General features: G+C 40.3%; 1 pseudogene across 1 annotated transcript; it reads left to right on the top strand.

The window, feature by feature from the left end:
* The first annotated feature begins 3,444 nt into the window (after positions 1–3,444).
* LOC308552421 (14-3-3 protein zeta/delta pseudogene) lies at positions 3,445–4,220 on the top strand (annotated as a pseudogene). Its single transcript has one exon. The product of its transcript is annotated as a 14-3-3 protein zeta/delta pseudogene (transcript).
* Positions 4,221–21,294: the final 17,074 nt, after the last annotated feature.

Here is a 21,294-nt window from a genome sequence, read left to right on the forward strand (position 1 = left end):
CTCTCTACCCCCTCCCTTCCTCTCTGTGAAATCAATAAAGATATATATATATTTTTAAATTGAGCTCAATTATTTAAACAGTCAATTATCCCACTAAAAAATAAAAGAACAGAGATGAGGGTGTCCTCAATTAAGAGAATTTGCTCTAAACTTATCAGATATCCCTGATGGAGACAGTGGATATTTGTCATTTAAAATATTGTTTTACAGAGAAAAGAAATTGTCATAATTTCACAATGCAACACAGAAGATTGCAGACAATTTTATGAAAAATTCCAGATAATAAGACCACATTGGAAAAAGTATATTCTTTAGGAAAATGGAGATTGATACAACAAAGGACACCTTTCAAATTTGTGAACATATGTCAAGGATAGTTATTTTGCTTATGTTGTTTTTATTACTCAGCCAATCAATATAGTGAGGACTAATTTTTTTTACTACACATAAATAACATTTTTAGATAGAATTTTATTGTTGAAAACAGTCTTTGAAAAAATACTTTTAAAGAGTCATCAATTTGTTAAACCAATTTGTTAATAATTATTTCAAAATTATGTAGTTTTACTCACCAAATTACATATATAAAAGAATGAATTTTGCAGTTTATAAATTATGATAACCTAATTTTTTTAATTATCTAATTTTACTTATTCTTAGCATGCCCCTTCCCTTTTCATTCTCAAAAGTGTCCTGGCTTTGATAGTAAAATATATGTTGACCTGTTTGTAACAAAAATCTTTAAAAAGTTACCTAAACTTACTGTCTTCACCTCCCCATGTTCCATTCTCTCTTCAATTCACTTCAGTTGGATTTTAAACTCCATCGCTCCACTGAAGCCATTTTTAAAAACACATCACTAACATGCATTTTGCCAAGTTAGTGTTCTACCATCATTGTTCTCAACCTCTCTTGAGCACTCAATACAGTTGACCAGTCTCCTCTTTAAACTTTGTCTTCTATTGGCTTCCACAGAGATCCTGGTTCTCCTCTCACCCGTTGCCCACTCCTTTCCACTCTCTTTTGCTCAACACTCTTCCTGGATTCTAAATATTAGAATGATCCAAAACGTTGTCCTTTTCTATTGCCATTCTTCCTCCAGGTGACCACATCCTGTCTCATAGCTTAAAACACCATTTATATATATTGATGACTAGCTAACATATATCTGGTCCAGGTTTTTCTCTGAGTTCCAGAATCGCATATCTAACTGCTTACTGTACCTCTTCAATAAAGCCTCTCCTGTGCCTTCTGAGTGCAGCAATAATAAAACACAAACATAAAATTATTGACTATAAGACCCTGAATTATTTGGTCCCCTTCCTACCTCTCTGGCCTCATCCCATATCTTTACTTTCTTCCCTCTCACTCTGATTGTTCCATGCACACTGGCTTTTTTTCCTTTCCTTTTCTACCACAGGGCCTTCACCCCTCTTACTGGAACTCTTTGAATGGCTGGTTCCTTCTCATACCCCAAGTCTCAGGTCAGTGTCTCTTCCTCAGAAAAGCCCTCTCCGACCATTCTATCCAAAGTAGATTAGCCACCTCCCACCCAGCCACAGTCCATCTTGTATTGGGTTGAGTTGTGAACCCCTCCCCACCTTAATTTATGTTCAAGTCCTAACTCCTGCAACCTGAGAAGCTGACCTATTTGGAAAAAAGTTCTTTGCAGATGTAATTAAGTTAAGGATCTCAAGATGAGATCATCCTGAATTTAAGGTGGACTCTAATTCAATGGCAGGTGTACTTTTATGAAGAGAAGATGCAGAGACTCAGAGAAAAAAAGGTAATGGGAAAATGGAGGCGGAAATTGTAGTTATGTTCCTACAAGCCAAGGAATGCCAAGAGTTTCCAGCAACCATCAGAAGCTAGAACAGAAACATGAGAAATTTTCCCTCAGAGCCTCCAGAAGGAACCAATCCTGTCAACAGGATTTATTTTGGATTTCTGGCCTCTAAAACCATGAGAGAATAAATTTTTATTGTTTTTAAGCCTCCTACTTGGTGGTAAGTTGTTAGAGCAGCCGTAGAAAATTAATACATCTCTCTAACATAATCCTGCCTTACTCCTTTCATAGCATTTCTCAATATTGTGTGTTATCCATTTAATTATTAGAATATGAGTTTACTTTCTTTTTTTTAAATATGTCTTTATTGATTTCAGAGAGAGGAAGGGAGAAGGAGAGAAAGAGATGAAACATCAATGATGAGAGAGTCACTGGTTGCCTCCTGCACGTTCCCTACTGGGGATTGATCCCAAAACCCTGGGCATGTGCCCTGACCGGAATTGAACCACAATCTCTTGGATCATAGGTTGATGCTCAACCACTGAACCACGCCTGCCAGGCAGAGTTTACTTTCTGTTTCCCACTTCCCACCTGTAGACTCCATGAGGAAGCTTATCTGTCATATTTATCACTGAATATCTATGCCTAAATCAGAACTGTATGTACATGTAATAGAAACCCAACAAATACTTGCTAAATGAATAAATGTTGTTTCAACGTTTACCTTCACTTAAAACAATTTACAGGTCTTTCTCTTTGATTAAAGCTCATTGTTAGATGAAAACCATGGCTATTTTCACCACTTTACCCCCTACCACAACCAATTAATATAAGGCCCTCAGTACATATACATTGAATATGTTTGGGACATCCAGTGTTGTGCCAGACATTGTCATAGGCAACTCTCTAAACACAGTTCTCTCATTTACTTCTCAAAACAATACTTCAATTTCTATATTATTGTCTCCATTTTATTTACTTTTTCTTTTTTTTTTAGAGTGCTGATTCTTGTATGTACCCTCACTGGGGATCAAATCCACAACCTTGGTATATCTGGACAATGCTCTAACCAACTGAGCTAACCGGACAAGGCTTGTCTCCATTTTATAAATGAGGAAAGTGAAGTTAAGAACAGTTAAGTAAATTGGTGAAATCACCAAGTTAATAAGTGATGGTGTCAGGATTTAAACCTAAGACTCTGATTTCAAACACCAAGCCTATTCAACTGACCAAGCAATAAAAATTATTAGTAATAAAAATCTCTGAACAAAATAAAAATTAAATATTAACAATTAAATTAAGATTTAAAAGATTTAATATTTAACAGATTTAAAATTTTAAAAATTACCTCCCTTACTCAACTCAAAATGCCCAGCATTCCATAAAGAGATAGAGGAAGAACTCTGTCTCAAAACAAAGAGAAGATTTTCCAGTATCATTGGTGAACACTCATAGTCAATCACATCTGTCATCTACACTTCAGAACAGGTTTGTCAGGCTGAAGAAACATAAACCTCTGGGAGGCTGGAGTGGCTAGTAGCTCAATGGTTTTTAAAGCTCAGTGTGCAGCTCAGCCTCACTGCTGCTGCCACCCCCACCTGGAGACTCCTGAGTCCCCGTCGGACCCCTGCCACCCACTCCCAACACAACATCCAGTTATGGATAAAAATGAGCTGGTGCAGAAGGCCAAGCTGGCCGAGCTGGCTGAACGATATGATGACACGGCAGCCTGCATGAAGTCTGTAACTGAGCAAGGAGCTGAATTACCCAGTGAGGAGGGGCATCATCTCTCAGTTGCTTATAAAAATGTTGTAGGAACCCACAGGTCATCTTGGAAGGTTGTCTTTTGCACCTTTTGGAGCAAAAGACAAAAGATGCTCAGAAAAAAACAGCAGATGGCTCGAGAATACAGAGAAAAACTTGAGACTGAGCTAAGAGATATCTGCAGTGATGTACTGTCACTGTTGTAAATGTTATTGGTCCCTAGTGCTCCACAGGCAGAGAACAAAGTCTTCTATTTGAAAATGAAAGGAGACTGCTACCGATACTTGGCTGAGGTTGCTGCTGGGATGACAAGAAAGGGACTGTGGACCAGTCACAACAAGCATGCCAAGAGGCTTTTGAATCAGCAAAAAGGAAATGCAACCAACACATTCTATCAGGCTGGGTCTGGCCCTTAACTTCTCTGTGTTCTATTATGAGATTCTGAACTCCCAGGAGAAAGCCTGTTCTTCTTGCAAAGACAGCTTTTGATGAAGCCATTGCTGAATTTGACACATTAAGTGAAGAGTCATACAAAGACAGCACAGTAATAACGCAGTTACTGAGAAACAACTTGACACTGTGGACATCAGATACCCAAGGAGATGTAGCTGAAGCAGGAGAAGGGGGACAAAATGAACCAGCCTTCAAACTTTTGTCTGCCTCATTCTAAAATTTACACAGTAGGCCATTTGTCATCCATGCTGTCCCACAAATAGTTTTTTGTTTAAGATTTGTGACAGGTTTATGTTACTTCTATTTGAATTTCTATATTTCCCGTGTGGTTTTTATGTTTAATATTAGGGGAGTAGAGCCAGTTAACATTTCGGGAGCTATGTTTTCATCTTGAGGTGGCCAATATGGGGATGTGGAATTTGTATGCCAGTTATAGTACTTTTGGTACGTTGTGGCTTCACAGGGGCCAGTGTTAGAATTGCTTCCATATCTAAGCAAAGAAAGCTGCCTACACATTGGTTTGTCCTGGTGGGGAATAGAAGGGCTAATTGGTCCCAGTCACAGGTGTAGTTGTGGTGAGTACTTCAAGTTTTAGAGCACTTAGAGGGCTGTAGTAGAAATGGATCTCCCATCCATAGTACATGTGGAACCCTGCGTGCATCTGTGGAATATGCAGTCTCAGTGTGCACACCTTTAACTACAGCTTCAGAAGTGTTCCTTTAGTTGTGACCCAGTTTACCCTGGATAAGGGCAGAAACGGTTCACATTCCATTATTTGTAAAGCTACCTGCTGTTTGCTTTCATTATTTTTGCTACACTCATTTTATTTGTTCTTAAATGTTTTAGGAAACCTAAGAACAAGTGTACAAGTAAAGATGCAGTAAAATGAATTGGTTGATATCCATTATTTCATGTATATCAAGCATAGCAGTAAAACAAACAAACAAAAAAAACATGTATTTAACTTTTTTAAAGATTTTTTTTTTTTGCCTTTGTGATTTTTTTTTTTGTACTTGCCTAACATGCATGTTCTATAAAAATAGTTAACAGGGAAATAACTTGAGATGATGGCTAGTTTTGTTTAATGTCATATGAAATTTTCATGAACAATCTCAACGTAATTGTTAAAAACACGGGTATTAAGTTCATGTAAGTAGAATAAGTTTTACAAATGGACTTTTCAACTACTTCTTTACAGCTTTTCATGTAAATTAGTCTTTTGGTTCTGAAATTTCTGTAAAAGAAATTGTACACTTTTGGAAATGTATTCCTTATTCCCTCTTGGCAGCTAATGGGCTTTTACCAAGTTTAAATACAAAGCTGATCATAACAAAATACTAATAGAACTACTGTTCCCAACCATGTCCCCATACTCCCTGTCACACACACCCCAGCCCCCTGAAAAAAGGCATTGGGTTTGTTTGTTTTCAGAGGTGCAGGGATTGATTGGGGGAGGGAAAAAAGGAATGTGTTCCATTTAAAATTTTAGTATATGGCATTTTCTAACTTTGGAAGCCACCATGTTTTTAGCCCATCATGACATTGAGTACCACTAACTAAGTTTTGTGCTTCTAAATCACTTGTTTTTAAGAATTTCTTGATATTCTTATAGCCTGCCTTCGACTTTGATTCTTTACTCTTTCTGTTTGTCGAGTATACACAGGATTACCTTTTTTAGCCTTCTGTCACCAGCCATTCCTACTTGGTGGCTGTGTCCTTGGAAAAAAGGTGGCATGATCTTTCTGGCTCCACTCAGTATCTAAGGATACCCTGCTTCCTTTGCTTGCATCCTACAAACTATTTCCCTCATCCTATTTACTGAAGCAGATGTCTCCTTTATTTTATCTCCCTGTAAAACTCTGCCTATCTGGAATGGTCTGTCATTGACTGCCTTTAAAATCTTTCTTCTTCCTCTCTTCTTTAAATAATGAGGCTAAGTTATATCCAAAGCTCACCCTACAGACTATTTCCTCAGTACCTTGCAAAAACACCAAACAAAAATACCATTTTAAAAGAGGCGTAACTTTTTCTTTTAGAATGTAAGCTCCTCAAGAGCAGGGACAGTGTTTTCTTGTATGTTCTATAGTGCCTAGTGCACTGTAAGTGCTCAATAAATATTGATGATGGGAGGCAGTGGGTCTTGATGATAAGGGGGAGGAACAGAAATCCCAAATACTGTTGTGTTGCTTGTTTTATTATGACCTCAGATTAATTGGGAACTATCAGCCTTTTGAGACCATTGTCCCAAATATTACATTCAAATAAAAGTGCAATGGCATCCTTGGGGTCTTTTCAAGGAGAAAAGATCTCATGCATTCAGGACAACAACATAAAAAATAATAATAATAAAGCTCAGTGTGCAGAAGATCAAGGGGGTGGGAGTGGGAGATGCAGTTGAAATGCAGATTCCTGGGCTCCACTCACAGATATTCTGATTCAAGAGCTCAGCTTGGTGCCTAGGAATCTGTTACTTTAGCTACCAGTGGCAAGTGCACTATTGCAGATAGTTGTTAAACCACCATGGAGGACCGTGAGAGCGGCATCACAAAGGAAGAGGGGTACAGCGAGAGGCCAGAGGCGCCAAAGTCAACCTCTGCCGAATTCCCAGCTGTGCCAAGGGCTGGCCCTGGTGGAGAGGCATAATTAATGTGGGTAAAAGGATTTCGTATCTTTGGGTGGAAAATCATCTGAGCATGCCAAATATCAATATTGTGTTTCATCTGAGAGTCTCTGTTCACTTTCTCCTGCCACACCTTTCAAACTGTGATGATAGAACAATAACAAGCCTGTGTTTTTTGGTTCCATCAGAGCTATTTTTTATATATCTCCTAAAAATCATAATCAAATGTAAATTTATTAGCATGATGTGACTGGAAAAAGCAAGGATAGATATTTACTCTTTGGCCTTTTTCCGTGATTGTCCTTTTCAGTTTAACCTAAAAGATACACTATCTTGTGGCTGTCAAAAACAAACAAACAAACAAAAAACAACCCATAAAATAGCAAGTGTGGAGGAAAACAGGAAATATCAAGGATGTAGAGAAATTGGAACCCTTATGCACTGTTGGGGAAAATGTAAAATGATGCAGCCACTGTGGAAAACATATGGTCATTCCTCAAACATTTAAAAATAGAATTACCATATGAGCTAACAATTCCACTTCTGAGTACATACCCAAAAGAATCAAAAGCAGGGACTCAAACAGCTTTTGTACAAGCATGTTCAGGGAAGCATTATTCAAAATGGCCAGAAGGTAGTAGCAACCCAGGTGTCCACCTATGGATAATGGATAGACAAAAGATACATATATATGTGTGTGTGTATATATGTGTGTGTGTGTGTGTGTGTGTGTGTGTGTGTGTACATATATATATAATATTATTCAACCTTAAAAAGAATGGAAATTGTCACATTCACGGATGAACCTTGAGGACATTATGCTTGGTGAAATAAGCCAGTCACAAAATGACAAATATGATTGGTATGATTCCACTTGTATGAGGTACCTGGGGTAGTCAAATTTATGGAGACAGAAAGTAGAATGATGGTTTCCAGTGTTACCAGTGGGGAGAACCCTTGTCCCCACCTGTTGTTCATGGGAGTGGATTTCTTGCAATATCCCAAGAAAAAGAATTTTCTGAGAATTGTATGGGAAAACAAGTGATTTTTATTTATATGGAATTAAATCCCTGAGTTTCCAAGGTTCCACTTCCCTTAGTTCAGCCACAGAGGAAGTATAGCTGGCATCTCAGCAGAGCTAAAATCAGAGCCATAGTCCAGAGCTTCCATTCCATGTTAGGCCATAGTCCAATCCAGCATCAGGCTACTTTAGTTTGTATTCCCAGTTGCAGACCTTCAGCCCATTGCGTGTGGGGTCTGTATGGCTGTGGACCATACGGGTGAATGCAAGAGAACCAAGAGCCCCACAAGCCAAAAGAGCCAAAATGCGAACCCCTTTATTTGGGGGATTATGTATTCCCAAATTTTCGTGGGTCTGCATAGGTTGTGAATTTCTTTTTCCAGGTTTGACTGACACCAAGCACCTTCCCTAGGTAACCCAGGCCCACTGTTCAAGCACCCAAAACAAAATATTTGGTCCCGATTGTGCCTCTGGCTGGCTGTTTGGCCTTATAAACCACTTGCCTCCTCTGAGCCTTGGTCTCGTGTAAAATGGCAGGGTTAGCTCAGCTGCATGTCGATGCTGCCTCACAAACTAACCTTGATAAGTTGGTGTGATTGCTTTGTCCCTTAAAGAAGAGTTCAGCAAAGCACAGCAAAATAGAAATGCAGCCAATTCTTATCTCTTCTAAGAGAGTGAAGTATTTCTGCAAATCATCCAAAAGCTATGTTTATCTGCCTTACAGTTTAATGAGGGTGTAATAAACTATAACCGGCAGATCCAACACAAAAAGATCTGAGAACCTGCTCCATCTTTCCATCATTTAAAACAGTAAGCTGAACTATGCGCTGCCGTCGTGGTTTGCTTTTTATAGCTCATACCTAATCAGGAGGGAGGAGGTGTGTAGTTAAGTTGGGGCAGAGAAATAAGTGAATATTTTGCTTTAGAAATTCCTTCTGGTGAGCAGAATTGAGCACAAAGAACTTCAAGCCTCTTTCTAATTTTCTACTGGATTACTGATTGAGCTAACAGATAGTCAACCAATAAATGGACAAATACAGTATTTACGGAGCAGCTACAAAGGGACCAGCACTGAATTGAGCACCATAAGGGAATTCCAAAGACTATTATACAGGGTCTCCCAGCTTCGCAGAATTTATAACCTATTTGCTGAGGAAAAACACTAACACATCTGAGATATACATAGAAAACATGTTAACAAATATTCCTCAATGCAAATATTTCTAGATGGAGAAAAGAAAATGCGCTCCATAAAAAGAATCATCTTCTGTGATCCATGTGGTGAACTGAGATAAAAGATGTGAATAAAACTTCCAAGTTGGGCACACCGTCTAACCAGCTCTCGCCTCCATGACCACACTGCTTGAAGGCTAGATCAAGCTACCCCTTGCTAGGAAGACAGTATACTGATAGTCAGGATTACATTTCAGAGGCAGCTCAGAGAACATTTTAAAAATCTAATTTCCAAGTTCCTAAGGGGAGTCAACTTTTTTAGAAGAGTCCTTTAACATGTTTTTGAAATCTTTTGTAATCGCTAAAGAAATATTTTTAAACTGGACTGGACAAAGAACAGAGATTCTTAATGGCAGTTTTGCATCGTGTCTGATAATTAGTTAGGAAAATGGACAAATCCTATGGGTTTTGTCTTCTTAGAGATTTTTTTCGTAAACAAAAGATGAGTTCCTTATAATGGAAAACTAGTTCCAAGATACACAACTTAAGAGAAATATGGGAGAGGAATTATTTTTCTCCAAAATACTTTCCTTTCTTCTCCTTGTTCTAAATGGTTATTGAAGTGGTTTTTTCCCTGATAGAACAATAGACTCTTATTTCCACAAAATAAATGGTGTAAGCAATCAAAAAATACTTCCCTAATGGAAGACAGATAAAAGAGAGAGAGAGAAAACCCACTCCCTAAAAAAAACAAAGATTATCTCCAGCACTGTAGTTCATATTCAAATGGAAGAAAATAAAATGAGCTTTTAACATAATGATTTTACTGTTTAGAGAGTGCCATCCCCATTTTCACATTTCAAAACATGTACCAAACAACTCAGAGGTATTGGAAAATGCGTGAGGAAGATCAGAGAAATACTTCTTGGCATCCTAGCCTAAATGTGCCACAGGCACAGACGATTATGAAATTTAAAAGTTGTTCTTCAAGTGGGAAGGTGTGTCTGTTTGTCCCTTGAATAGAGAGACTTCTATTTGAGTTTTGTTTTCAACTAGATGATTGGAACATCTAACAGCAGATCTATCTGTGGGTAAAACTGTGAATAGGTATAGTCCTTTTAGTGAGTTCTTGCTGTACACCCAGAGGTTTACACAGTTTATATACAGCTTAGTCTTCACAAGAGTCCTCCAAGGGAAGATGTTACAACCTTACAAATATAGAAACTGAGGCCCAAATGCTTAAATAATTAACACATGCTGACACAACTTTTTTTTTTTTTTTAATATATTTTTATTGATTTCAGATAGAGGAAGGAAGAGGGCGAGAGACAGAAATATCAATGATGAGACTCATTGATCTGCTGCCTCCTGCACACCCCCTATTGGAGATCAAGCCCGAAATCTGGGCATGTGCCCTGACAGGGAATCAAACCATGACCTCCTGTCTCATGGGTTGATGCTCAATCACTGAGCCACACCAGCTGGGCAGCACACAACCTATTGATAGATCCAGTGATTTCTGGCTCAAAAGCCTTTATTCGACCTCCCTTTCTTCACCACTACCACCTCTCCAGTGAAGGGATTCAGAACAAGCCATCCCAAAATACTCTGTTTTGGCATCCTGATTTTTGAGCTGAAAGCACTTGAGAAACAGTAGATGAGGAAGGGCTCTCTGACTTACGCCTTTCTACCTAATCGTAGGTGATAAGATTTCCCGTGAGAAAGGTGCCCTTATTTTGCAGAGAAACGAAGAATGTTCTTATCACTGGAGACTGGGAGTAGAAGCCAAAATGGCCTTGTACAAACAAACTTACTAAAATAAACTTGATCTTCCATTAATTTCCCCCTAATGTTTCTTAGTCACTGTCCCACAATTTACTGCCCTAGCCCAAGCCCCTTTGTCTTGTCACATCCCCAGAATTTATCATTCTTTGTTTAAAAAGTTATATAAGCGTTGGGACCTCACAGCTTCTTTGGGTCTTCGTTTTCCTTTTGAAGACTTCCATGTGCACGTAAAAATATTAATTAAAATTTGTATGTTTTTCTTCTGTTAATCAGTCTTATATTAGCCTAATTCTCAGGCCTGGCCACACAACCTCTAAGAGGGTAGAAGAAAGTGTTTCTTCCCCTACACCATCTACCCTGAGTTCTCATACTTCTTTGGGTCTTCCTGTCATGGAGGAAATAAAAACAATTCACATAACCTGTTAATGATTTAATGTGTTATCTGTCCAAGAATCATACCGGAGAGAATAATATTTAAACTTGGGTCTCCAGTGGCAACATTTCAAAGCATCTGGAAAGGAAGGATTTTTAAGGCTGAGGAGAAATTTGGTCACACCTTTCAAACCACCCCACATGGGGCCACTGTGTTGCACAACTCCAGGGTCACGTATGTGGGAATCTAAGATAATGGTGGCCTGGGGAGTTGCATAGGGTACTGCCAAAAGCTATGTGGCTGTGGGGGACCAGACCCCACGTAACCATCAATTATTAGCAACTAAAGAGGACTTATTGATCATTCCATGCAATATCTGCTTATTTTCAGAAGAGAAAATTGAACCCTAAGATGTTAAGTGACTGCTCTATTGATATCAGAGCTAGAATTATAATTAATGTCTCAGGTGAGGGAGAGGGCAGAATTCGGAGAGGAAATGAGGAAACCAAGCATAAAAGAGACAAGTTTGCTAGACTCCCAATTGGGTCTTGCAGTTGATGCTTGAAAAAATTAACACACCCACGCCCTGCCGCCATTTGGCAACTAATTTGACAACTCAAAAGGTTAAGAATTGCCCCCATGAATCAAATTAAGTTTATCTCAAAGACATGGAACAGAATCACAATCCAGGTACAAATGTTCCTTCTCAGGAAAAGATCATGAATATTTCAACCCCAAACACGGCAGCTCTAAAATCAATCTTTCAAGAAGAATCATGGGTCCAATTAGTACTCTAGATTTGGGAATATTTCTCTTTTTAGAAGGAAAGTGACCAGTTTTGGAAATTCTGCTCAGTCTCCTAATTGCAGTTTTAGCTAGCAAGCTAGAGCTTTGCTATAGTGGCTTTAAAATTGTAATTGCTTGGTTTCCAGAGAAGTGTTTCAAGAATTCTAAAAAACATTTGATTTGCTAATTACCAGATTACCCACCTCAAGACAGAGAGAAGATGGAAGGCGAGCTAACTTGATTGAAAAGGAGTTGGGAGATGTTTGCCCTACGTGCTTATTGTCAACTTCTTGGGCTCCTCCACCCCAAATATGACCTGGCTCCAAGATTTTCCTTGAAAATAGAGGTTCACTGTTTTTTAATGAAGTCTGTTAAATATCATGGTACACAGAGAGTTCTGTAGCTCCCAAAATCTACAGGAAACTCCCTGAGAGAAGTTTCAGCATTGAGGATATTCCTGTTTTGCAGACTGCTCAGGATAGCAATCACAGTCGTGATTGCTATGAATCTCCAACCTAAAACTGCTGTGCAAAAAACATGGACAGCTGAGGCACAGAGATTTCCTCAAAACAATGCTATTTCATTGAGGTAGAAAAAGAATGAAGCAGATGCTGGTATGAACACCACTAAGTGCAAAGCTTAAGAGCTGAAGCTGAGGAAACTAGATTTATTAAGAGTTTGGATTGTGTTTTTAAAGCATTACCATTTCCCTGGGAAGCCACTGGCTAAGACGCTTCCCTCTACTGCACAGAGTGGTAGAAGATACACATGATTAACTGGAGTCTAGAACCACTTTTAATCCTGTTTCCTATGCTTCTGCTATGCAATGCCATCACCAACTTTCTTCCATTAAGAGACAAGGCAAGAATGAACAAGGTTTTAGAAAATTATTTGCAGGCTCAATCCCTGGCCCTGGTCTGCACGTGAGCAGGAAGCAACCAATCAATCAATGTGTCTCCTTCACGTTGATGGTTTTCTCCCTCTCTCTCTTCCACTCTCTCTGAAAAGCAATAGAAAAAATATCCTAGGGTGAGAATTAAAAAAAAAAACACAAAAAAAACTCTGGTATTAAGAAAAGGCAGATACTTGATGACGACCACAGCCAACTTTAGTCTAGTCTTTTAAGTCTACGCTTATAAGGTGGACATAGAATTGATAGAGTCTATGAGGTCAGAAATGTTTGCCTGGGCTGGAAAAAAATTTGAAGTAAATCTCTTGAAGTCTCACCCCAACACACTTCCCCAGCACCAAAGACAGCAGAGGTTTAGTTGCGCTGGTGGCCGCTCCACCCTGGACGCTCCCACAGAATAAGACTCCATCTTAGAACACAGAAAGTGCCAATATTATTCATGACACTGCTCATCTCCAGAAAGAAAAATATTTTCCAGGGCCTGTGCAGTTTGTTGCTGAGTTACGGGAAGATTTTAAATTCTTCACAAAAGATACTCTGAGAATACCTGTCTCCCAATTTTTTTAAATCCTAGTCCATGTGTATGTTTACTGATTCTAGAAAGAGAAGAAGAGAGGGAAGAGGAAAGAGAGAGAGAAAAAAACGTTGACCTGTTGTCTCCTGTATGTGCCCCGACCAGGGAACATGCACTGACCAGAAATCAAACCCGAAATCTTTTGGTGTGCCAGATGACACTCCAACCAACTGAGCCACCCAGCCAGGGCCTGATGCCCAATTTGAGTATAGTGCCCATCTATTAGACAATTACTTTCTATAATTTTGAAATTCAACCTATCCATCTTTCAATTTTTTTTGTGGGGAAGATTTCTCTGGTTAATTTTTTTTCAGTTCAATGGTCATTTATTGAAACCCCATTATGTGTCAAGCCCACAATATGTCAAGCCTGTTATAGAAGGGAAGTTAAACTTGTAAACAAAGACACTGTGAAATATGTGAAAAGTAAAGATAGAATACTAGAGGTGAGGTGAGGACAGGAATAACTGAGTACATTTTTCAGCCAGTTTTCTAAGTAAAATTCCTTTCCTAAAAGAATTGTTGTTTAGCTATTTGATACCAGTTACTAATGAAATTCCTGACTAGGTTACTAATTTCCTACAAATCCCCTCAGCTAAATTTTCAGATTATAAATTAGTACATCATTCAGTCTCTCAACAATTACTTGAGCACCTACTATGTGCATCTTTTGATTTCTAGGTCATGAATGTATGGTTTACTGAGCCTCAAGCTATTGAGAAACTTCGATCCTTAAGAAGGAGTTTCTAGGTCTTGTGCTTATTATTCTTTGTTCAGTTCTCTGGAAAGAATTCGACAAGAGTCCGGGTGAGACATCTAAAATAAAAATAAAAACCACCTTACCGATCCAGGGAAATTTTTACATCAGCATATCAAATTATATCCAAATAACCAATATGAAAATTGCTATCCAGATTTCATAGCATAATCAAACAATAACAAGAAAAAAAGTTATTTCAAAATATGATCTAGGTAAGATCACCAACAATGTTTATTTTCCCCTGAGCTATGTGATGATTAATAAGATAATCTTCACAAAGGACTTTGAAGGAGTAATGAAATGTACTTTGAAGCATTATCGTTTTTTTATTAATGAGTTTTGATTCTGACAGCTGCCAGTTGTACTGCAGCCACAGTAAACCCTTGGTCATCCCCACAAAGGAAGAGAAATATGATACAAGAGAGTAGATAGTGTGTGGTGGCAGATAAGACATGCTCCAGGAGAAAGCCAAATTCTGCTAGGGTCAGAGCTATAGGTAAAGCAACGAGAAAACAATCCAGAGGGACAGGTACTGTCGGGATAGGGCCAACGCTGGTATAGAAAGAAACACACTCTGCATAGAAAACATTTAAAGAGATAATAACCCAGAGTTAACCAAGAGCCCGCACCAACCCAAAGTTAATTGCATTGCATTCATTCATTCACTCATACTCTTATTTAAAATATTAAGCATCAATATGTGCCAGGCTAAATGCTCAGGATATAAAAACAAATAAAACAGCCTCTGTTTTCAAAGGGCTTACTATTTACTGAGGAGCAGAGAGGAGAAGCATGTAAAAAATACTAGATGTTGAAGAATTGCAGAGTAAATATATGAAAGAAATAGGTGCAGGATACAGAGGGGACAAGAGAAAGCAGGGCTGTTTTCAGGGAAGGGAAGTACTTAGAGGAACTCAAGTAACATGGTGCCTAAAAAGAAAGACAGGGCAGGGAGAAAGCACTTCAGGCAGAGGGGACACTGGTCACATACACTCCTTGTGAAGGGCACCTCTACAGTTGTACCGGTGACCATTCCAGATGCAGTGACCCTGGATATGAGTGAAGGTTTGGGAAGCCCACAGTGAAAGATACAGCTTGGTCAGAAGTTAAGGACCAGCTCTAGGAATTAAGATTTATCCTAAGGGCATTGAGAACTAAAGCTTTTAAGCAGGTAATATGATCATATTTGTGGTTTGGGGAGATTTCCCTAATATCAGCATCAAGTTAGGGTTGGAGAGAAGGCTGGGCTGGATGGCCAGTTAGGAGCCTATTGTAATTGTCCTTGTGAACAGTGTCAAGAAATAGAGAGGAAGGGACAAGTTTCCATGCTAAGAAAGTAACATCAGACTTGTACATTATTAAGAGTGGGAATGGGGGAAAGGCAGTCCACTCATGCTCTGATTAACATCGGGGATACGTTCTGAGAAATGTGTGGTTGGGCAATTTTGTTGCTGCGCTAACATCACAGAGTGCACTTACACAAACCTGGATGGTAGAGCCTACTACACACCTAGGCTATGTGGTACAGCCTATTGCTCCTAGGTAAAAACCTGTACAGCATGTCACTTTACAAAACAACACGAGATTAAATTAACACAAGACAAAATGATGCAATCCAGAGACTTGGCGAACACTAGAGGTGTGAGGCTGCTGCTGGTGTCACACAGCATACTATTACGCAGCAAACTTTTTTAATAATTAGAAAGAGTACACTCTGAAACAACCATAAAATGTGTAGTGTAGTGAATACATAAATCAGTAAAATAATCATTCATTGCCATTATCAAGTATTATGTACTGTACGTAGTTATATGTGCTGTGCTCTTACACGACTAGCAGTGCAGTTTGTTCACACCAGCATCCCCACAGACACACGAGTAATTGCATTGTGCTACAATGTTATGGTGGCTACATGTCACTAGGTGATAGAAATTTTTCAGCTCCATTATAATCTTATGGGACCACCATCATCGTATGCACGGTCTATCACTGACTGACACGTTGCTGTGCAGTACATGGCTGTATGGGGAAGGTCATTCCCATGTTCATGATTTGGGTGGAAGAGTCCATAACCAGGAGAGGAAAAGGGGAGAAGGGAAAAGCCAGGGGGCAGAAAGCTCCCTTTTCCCCCCTGTAGTTCTTATCTTGGTGATTGGTCTCACCACTCCTCCTGCTCCCAAGGTACCTGCACACCTCAAATGACTTATGCAGGAAGAGAAGAAACGCCAGACAGAAACAGGGGCTCCAGAAATCATTGTCTCCCTAATCCTATCTTTGGTTTATTGCTCTCTAATGATGCCCTGGAATATGCATCCAAAGCGTTAAAGATATTCTAGGGGCAAATGATGTTTCTGTCACTCCCCCTTTCAGATTTCTTAATGGCCCCTAAATAAAAATAAAGGTTCAAATTAAGTTCAGAAGACCTTAAAGCACTTTTTAATGATGAAACTTTAGCATTAAGGGTTTCTTTCTTTCTTATTTTGTTTCATGTGTTAAATATTAACTTGAATTTTATAAGAATTAGAAGATTTAACTGGTATTTATACTTGCCAATTAAAAAGATGTTTACAGTAACAAATATCTCAAACATCCTCTAAATGACAAATATATATTCCAAGGCATAGACTTTAGAACATGAATAAATATTCCAATATAATTAGTGTGCCATAATTATATGGGTGTTCTACTTTTAAACAAATCAAATGCTTTTTCATCTTAAATAAAAAATTGAGGGTATCATTCTATAAGAATCCATCATATCATTTTCATTTTAAAAATTAGCATTTATTGGGGAACTCAAAATGTGATTTGAAAAAATGTTTTAGTATTCTCTAAAGTAAATAATATGGGAGGAAATCACAGTGAACTTAACATTGCCAAATGCTATTGTGTTAAAATTATGTTAAATGTTTAGGAAAAAATTTAAAGCTGTGTAAGAAGCAGAAGGCAAGATGCAAAATGCTGAAAGAGCTTAGCCTGGAAACTTCAATAAAATAAAGCATGAAGCACAGATACTCTCTGAGTACCCGAAATTCTCCATAAATGCTAGCCTCTCACCTACCGCTCCCTACCCATCCAAGCATGCAAATACATATACCACCAGTAAGATGAGATAAGAGAAGGGCTACAGTCCAAGTCTTGTTGCCCTGGTAACCAAGTCAGAATAAGACCACCACGGACAGCTAGAATGGAGGGCGCTTCTCCTTAATGTTGCCTCATGTACAGTGTTGCAATAAGAGTAAAAGGACGCAACGGTTTCAAGCCTGTGAAGATAAATTTTTCCTCCTCACAAAAAGAAATACAGAAAAAAAAAAAACCCACACAGAGATACAGAAGAGACAGAGTTAAAGATATCTTCTCTCAGGTAATATTAAGAGAGTTAGAGTAGCAATGAATGCCTTCTCTCTAATAAGCTCTGTGACCCTAATTAAAAATGCTTAACATGGAGACAACAAGATGGGGGTGTAGGTAACCCCTGCACCCGCCGCCTCCCGCAACCACATCAACATTACAACTAAACACAGAACCACCATCCCTCAGAGCCTCCAGAGATCTGGCTGCACAGAAGCCCCACAGCCAGGGAGCTGAAGAAGCACCGAGACCGGGAGGAGGGGCGGAGACGCGGGCGGATCAGGGCTGGATCTCAGAGACGCGGCTACGGGCGCACACCCAGTGCCTTGGGGTAAACCTGGGAGGGAATCTCGGTGGTGGGGGTTTCCTGGAGGAGTGAGGGGTCCCAGCCCCACATCAGGCCCCCAGTCCAGGGCTCCAGGGCTGGGAAGAGACGTCCCCACAACTCCAGGCTGTGAAACCAGTGGGACAGTCCCTGAGGGTCGCAGAGGCTGCGGGAGCCCCAGCAGCTCCTCTAAAGGGCCCGCGCACGGACTCACTCGGACGCTCCCTCTGAGCCCAGCGCCGGGCAGCGGCTTGAAAGGACCTGGGACACTAGGGGAGGAACTAACCTGCCTGAAATTGGGGCGAGAGGTGAAGGGACGGCTTCCTCCCGGGCAGAAGGGCTGTCGGAGGCCATTGCTCTTTTGGCAAGTCCTCCCCGCACACAGCCAGCAGGCAGGCTCCATATTTGAATCGCCAGCAGCCGACTCACACCTTTGGCCCCGCCCCGTGATTCCCGGAGGCCCCGCCCCTCCCCACCTGCAGCTCATCCAGGCCATTTCCAGGGGCTTTTCTGTGCAAGTGGCCTCTCACTTATGCTTAGGACTTTCCTAAAATCTCTCAAACAAGCAGCAGCTGCCCCATATGGCTTGATAAGAGGCCCAGGCCTGGCACTAGTGGCAGCCTGCACTGGCTCATAGCTTGGCCTCTCCTGGGCACCTCCAAGCCCAGCACAAGTAGCAGCCAACTACGGTTTGCTGTGTGGCTCAGGCTGGGTGGCCTTGGGCAAGGCACTGGCAGAGGCTGACTTTGCACCTCCAGGGAAGACCCAGAGACAGTGCACCTGGTGGTCAGACTTGACCACGCTGAATTACAACCCTACCACATCCACAAGTCACACTCAAGGGGCGCATTTGGTGAATACCAAAGCCCTGAAGTAAATCCTGCTCCACAGGGGTGTGTCCAGCACAGCAGCTCTTTGGTTGTAGTTGTAGCTGATCCTCACAGCTGCTTAGCCAGGGGGTCAATTCCTCCCAGTGATGCCAACAGCAACCAAGGCTCAACTACAATAAGACAGTGCACACAGCCCACACAGGGGAGCACCTAGAAGGCCCAGCTCAGGTGACTGGGGAGGCTGAGCCACTGGACCCCACAGGACACCTACTACACAAAGCCACTCTAAAAATTCCAGGAGACATAGCAGCCCTACCTAATACATAGAAACAAATACCTGGAAGCAGCCAAAATGTGGAGGCAAAGAAACATCACAAAGGAAAGAACAGAAGAAATCTCTAGAAGAGGAACTAAATGAAATAGATCCAAGCAAGCTAACAGATACAGAGTTCAGAATTTTGTTTATAAGGATGCTCAAGCATATTATTATGAAAGTAACTGAGAAAATCAATAACATAATAAAGTACCAATTTGAAATGAAGGCTACATGAACTGAAATGAAGAATAATTTACAGGGAATCAACAGTAGAGCAGGGAACACTGAGAATCAAATCAGCAATTTGGAACATGAGGAAACAAAAAACACCCAACCAGAATAGCAAAAAGAAAAAAGAATCCAAAAATATGAAGGTAATATAAGGGACCTCTGGGACAACTGCAAAAGACCCAACATTCGTATTATTGGGGTGCCAGAAGAGGCAGAAAGAGACCAAGAAATTGAAAACCTATTTGAAAAAATAATTACAGAAAACTTCCCCTACCTGGGGAAAGAAATCGACTTACAAGTCCAGGAAGCACAGAGGGTCCCAAACAAGAGGAACCCAAAGAGGCCCACAGCAAGACACATCATAATTAAAATGCCAAAGGTTAAAGACAAAGAGAGAATCTTAAAAGCAGCAAGAGAAAAACAATTAGTTACCTACAAGGGAGCACCCATACGACTGTCAGCTGATTTCTCAACAGAAACTTTGCAGGCCAGAAGGGAGTGGCAAGAAATATTCAAAGTGATGAAAAACATGGAACTACAACCAAGATTGCTTTACCCAGCAAAGCTATCATTTAGAACTGAAGGTCAGATAAAGAGCTTTACAGATAAGAAAAAGCTAAAGGAGTTCATCACCACCAGACCAGCACTCCAGGAAAAGTTGAAGGGTCTTCTTTAAGAAGAAGCTAATGAAAAAAAGAATCTGACCAACTAAATAGATCCAGAGACATTGACTCATGCAACAGACGATCATATTTCAGAGGAAAGAGGGAAGGGGGTGGAGGATGGGAAGAGATTAACCGAAGAAGTTATATGCATAACCCATGGACACAGTCAATAACGGGGTGAAGGCCTGGGGAGGGGGTGGGAGCAAAGTGGAGGGGGTCAATCAATCGGGGGGGGGGGAATGCAACACCTGTAATACTTTCAACAATGAAGATAAATTTAAAAATAATAATAATATTTTCTACTTAGCCCAGGTAAAAAAGATGACTTTAAGTTGTCACTGAAAATAGTATAGTGTGTCTACAGCCATACCATCCTGAATGCACCCTATCTCGTCTGAAAGTAGTATAGTGAGGAAGGTGTCAGTCCATGTCAAAGATGGTATATGTCTTGGTTTCATGAACAGTCTCACATCATTAGGGGTATACATATAAAACGATTTTTCTCTTACTGTGTTGGCTGCTGTATTAGATTCCTAGGGCTGCTGTCACAAAGTACCACAAAGTAGGTGGCTTAAAACAGCAGAAATTTGCTCTCTCACAGTTCTGGAGGCTGGAAGTACAAAATCAAGGTGTCCACTGGGCTCTGCTCCCTCCAGATAGAAACCTTCCTTGCCTCTCATTGGCTTTTGATGGAAGTTATCAATCCTTGTCTTCCCTTTTTCCCAGCTGAATCATTTCAATCTCTTGCCTCTATCCTCAACATGGCATTCTCCCTATGTATCTCTGGGTCCAGTTTTCCTTTTTCTTGTAAGATCCCAATCATATTGGATAGGGGCTCACCTTAATTCAGTATGACTTTATTGTAACTTGGTGACATCTGCAAAGACCCTATTTCCAGATAATGTCGCCTTCATGGGCACTAGGGGTTAAGACTTCAGTACATCTTTGGGAGGGGCAGTACACAGTTCAATCCATACCTGCTTCTATTACTGTGATTCGTCAAATCCTCCTCTCCTGCTGAGTAGCATTTTCCTTACAGTAACTCAGTCTGATTTCATAGTTTCTCAAGCACTCACATTATTCAATACAGTTTCATTTAGGTTTGTAAGATTCAGTCCACTTCATGTAATCATATGTAATCCAAAGCTTACTTGCCCACCCACTCAGAGTCTATTCTCTGACTTCCATAATCTAAAGGCGAAGATGCCCAGCTGGGCGTGGCTCAGCGGTTGAGCATCGACCTAGGATTCAGGAGATCGGGGTTCGATTCCCGGTTAGGACATGCCCGGTTTGTGGGCTAGGCAGTCGATCAATGACTCTCTCATCATTAATAAAGATATGTTTAAAATAAATAAATAAATAAAAGCTAAGAGTATACTCAGCCCTAGCCAGTTTTGCTCAGTGGTTAGTGCATTGGCCCACAGACTGAAGGGTCTCAGGTTCAATTCTGGTTAAGGGCACATACCTCAGTTTCAGGCTCAATCCCCGGCCCCTATTGGGGTGCCTGCAGGAGAAAACCAATCAATGTTTCTCTGTCTCTCCCACTCTCTGAAAAGCAATGGAAAAAATATC

Source organism: Miniopterus schreibersii (assembly GCF_964146895.1).
Source record: "Miniopterus schreibersii genome assembly, chromosome: 2".
Taxonomy (NCBI): Eukaryota; Metazoa; Chordata; class Mammalia; order Chiroptera; family Miniopteridae; genus Miniopterus; species Miniopterus schreibersii.